This window comes from Pteropus vampyrus, unplaced genomic scaffold, assembly GCF_000151845.1.
Source record: "Pteropus vampyrus isolate Shadow unplaced genomic scaffold, Pvam_2.0 Scaffold311, whole genome shotgun sequence".
NCBI classification, from domain to species: Eukaryota; Metazoa; Chordata; class Mammalia; order Chiroptera; family Pteropodidae; genus Pteropus; species Pteropus vampyrus.
Window position 1 is genome coordinate 1,453,949 of NW_011889092.1, and position 3,938 is coordinate 1,457,886.

A 3,938-nucleotide genomic window follows, 5' to 3' on the forward strand; every position below is an offset into this window, starting at 1 on the left:
GCCATTTAATCTCATCCTTTGGGTTTCATGGCACAACTTGCATCTGCCCCTCCGAGATCCCCTCTACTATCTCCTGGACCCCTCTCTCTGTCTTTGGACACTTCTAGATTGCCTGGGGCCTGGTATTGCACCAGGGATGTAGGTGATGACTCTTAAGGCAAAGGCCTGACAACCAGAGGGGATGGCATTCCCTTGTGTGTCTCTAACATTCAGTCATTTGACACATATTTGTTGAGCACATACTATATGCCAAATATTGTATTATATCCAGGAACTTAGTGGCAAACCAAAGGGATTAGGCCCTGCTGTCATGGGTTTACATCCTGAGAAGGAGATAAGCAAAATAGAAGCAAATAAATAACTAAATGAGATACCAGATGGTGGTTTGTGTTATGAGGACAGGATAATGTGATGGGAGTTCTCTGGCCTTCTATGTGTGGGCCTTTAGCATGGAGCTGGATTATGGGTGACTGTGTGTGTCCCTACGGAATGTGTGTGTGTGTGTGTGTGTGCGTGCGTGTGTGTGCACATGCTCCTAAGGTTGTGTGTCTGCCTCTGAGTGTGAGACTCTGTTTTTGTGTCTGGCGTTACTGTGTGTGTGTGAGTCACACCCCCTCACTGCAGCAGAGTTGTCTCTGATCCAATTATGTCTTCTCAGCTGTCTCTTGGCGGCTCCTGCCCGCCTGCTCAGCTCAGTTCTGCCTCTGCCACGGTTCCCTGTCTCCATCTAGCCTCCTGGCCTGGCCTCTTGGCCTATGTCTGGGTCTCAGAGTCTCCCCTTAGAATGTGTTTTCTATTCCTGTCTCTGATGGTTACTGCCTCTGCCTTTATGTTGCTACTTGCCCCTTTTCCTCCATTTTTTTCCTGTCCCAGTTGTTTATTAATTCAACAAACTTCTTATGCTTCCCACCCACTCTGCCAGTCACCGTGCTGCTGCTGGAGACCTGGAGATGGATAAGACACAGGCCCTACTTTCAAGGTCTAGTGGGGAGACTGGTTGAGATGGTGACGGCCCTCCGTGAGAACCCAGGCTGAGGCAGGCCAGGGGCTGACAGAATGGTGGGGGGTGGCAGGAGTCAGGCAGCAAGCTGAGAAGGCAGCAAGGTGAGTCCTTTAGGGAGATAGCCTCCCAGGAGCAGGGGCTTGGGCTAAGGGTGAGGAAGGAGTAGAGGCAGAGCCAGATAGAATGAGGAAGATGTTTTTGAGTTAGGATTTGACTAAAGGCGGAGAATGATGCAGCAGAGGCTTTCAAGCTGGGCAGTACCATCATCACCTCCAGGTTTCAGAAAGCTACCTGGCTGCAGGAGCCAGGAAACCAGAAATGAGGATGTGGCTGCAGTGGTCCAAGCAAGGATGGTGAGACCTGCCTGGAGTTGGTGAAGAGGAGCTGTTGGGAAGGTCCTGGAATGTGGGCCAGGGTCCAGGCCCAGGAGGGGAGCAGAGGGGACTGGGCACTGGGGGTAGACAATACGACAGTAGTGGACAGGGTGAGTATGAGAGGCCTGTGAGCTGTCCAGGGGGTGATGCCCAGGAGGCTGTTGAAGATGCAATCTGGAGAGCTTTGGGGGCATCAGGCCACTGGTAGTCTCTGAAGCCCTAGGGGGAGTTTATCTAATTTGTCTTTGTCTTGATGTCTATGTGTCAGTTCTGGTCCTGCCTTGTCTCACTGGTCTCTTGCCACCTCCTTCCAGGCCTACCACTCTCTGCCTTTCCTTCTCAGCTCTCCCTCCTCTGTCTGGCTCCCCCTCCCCGCCCAATGCCTCCCCCAAGGCTAAAGCAGAGTTGCTGGAGTTCCAGACTAGGAGGTCAGCTTCTGAGATGTCAGCAGGATGTACCTAACTGCTGCAGAGCTAGGCCCTGCTGCTCTGGGCCTGGCAGTGGGGGTGGGGATGAATCATTTAGCTCTAGATGGAGAGGTCAAGGGCCCAGCTTGGTCTGCCTGGGTAGACTCAGGGAGCCTCTGAGAAGTCTAGAGAAGTCTAGAGTCTAGAGAAGATGTGACAGCAACTCCACTCTCCATCACATCTAAGGGGATCCCCACTTTTGGGGAGAAGACGGGCTAGGAGTATCTGATTTTAGATCCCCTTCCTTCCAGAAGAGAAGGCCACAGGGCTTGTCTGGTCATTTTGCAAATGGGAATATTAAGCCCGAAGGTGGGGGAAGGAGACCCTGCATTGGACCCACCGTACTACACATGCTCTCTGTGTCCTTCCTGCTCCCCTCACTGCAGGCAGAGCCAGCCTCAGCAGCCATAGCCCCTAGAGTGGAACCTCCAGGGACAGCCCTCTGGCTAAGTGCTGGCCCACCTGGGATTCCTTGGGTCCTCCACAGAGTAGAGCCTGGTTCTTGGGAAACACACTTGGGGGTGGACTTTGGGTCACAGTGGGATCCAGGGTGGTTCGTTCATCTACTTCGCTTTTTTGAGCCACCATTTACAAATGGGCATAATCTTCCCTCCCGGGTAACTGAAAGGATGGGATTAGGTGAATTTGCAAAGCCCGTAACACAGAGCCTGGCACAGAGCTGGCACAGAGCTGGCACACCATTCACATTCACATTTGCTGAATAGATGAATGGATGAACAGTCTGAGATACCCAAGGGACAGCTCCATTTCCTTCACCTCCATCCTTGTTCACTCAGGTTACCTTATGGAACTGCATGAGCCCTCTCATTCCTCAAGCCCATCCAGATCATTTCCAGTCTTTAGGCTCATGCCAACACCTCCGCTAGGAGCCTCTTCCACTCTTCTATTTATCCTTTAGGACTCTGCTTAGGTATCTGTCCCTGTACCTTCATCCCTGGCTTCCCTCTGTCCCTGCCCTGACTGCCCAAGGTCGTCATGCCTGTGCCCCAGCCCGAGCAGTAAAGGGGCCCTGAGTCCCCTCTGGCTTCACTCCCAGCATGGCAACATGATGTGAGCATTTTCAAGATAACTCAGTGCCAGCATGGGCAACCTCAGGCCCCATCTCAGCTGAGTCCAGGCTTCTGTGTCCAGGGAACAAGGTTCTTGGGATTCTGGACAACACTCTTAACTTAGAAAAAAATATATAATTTCTATATCTTATACAACCTATATCGTACCAACAGTAACAAGAATCCAAAAATGAAAAATAAATCACCCAGAGCCTTAATTCCTGAGTAAAACTTTTCCTTGATTCCTTCCAGCTCTTATTCAAAGGTGTAGATCAGGAGTCCCCAACCCTCGGGCCAGGGACTGGTATCAGTCTGTGGCCCATTAGGAACTGGGCTGCACAGCAAGAGGTGAGCAGCAGGCAAGCAAGCGAAGCTTTATCTGTATTTGGAGCCTCTCCCCAGCGCTAGCATCACCACCTCAGCTCCACCTCAGATCATCAGGCATTAGATTCTCACAGGAGCAGCGGTCCCTGGTGTCAAAAAGGTTGGAGACTACTGATGTAGATAATTTATACATAGTTTAGACCATAGCAGAAGTACAAGTTGTATCCTCTTTTGTTCATTTAATATTGCATGTGTGGAAGTTTCTCATATTACTACAGAATTATTAATTCACAAACATTTGGGTAGCTGCTCCCGGCCCTGCCCCTGCCCCTTCCCTGGCAGAGCCCACAGTCCTCCATAGCTGGCAGTAATCATCAAGGTGATGTGTCATTCTTAACCCAACTGGGCCTTGCTGTTGGTGGTAGTCCAGATTGTTCTGCAATATATTTTGCTAATTACAAATGCAATAATATAGTCATGCATATTGTAACGAATCTTTTTCTTTTTTTCCTGAGTATAAATTTCTGGTCCTGAAATTCCAGGAACTAAGTTGAAAGATACATTTTTATTATTATTACTATTTATGCTTATAGCACCTGGTCTTCCTAGGTGGTCTCCCATCCAAGTACTAACCAGGTCCGACCCTGCTTAGCTTCCGAGATCAGACATCGGGCTCATTCGGGGTGGCATGGCCATAGAT

General features: G+C 50.3%; 1 pseudogene; it reads right to left on the minus strand.

The window, feature by feature from the left end:
• Window positions 1–3,822: 3,822 nt before the first annotated feature.
• Window positions 3,823–3,938, minus strand: LOC111730408 (annotated as a pseudogene).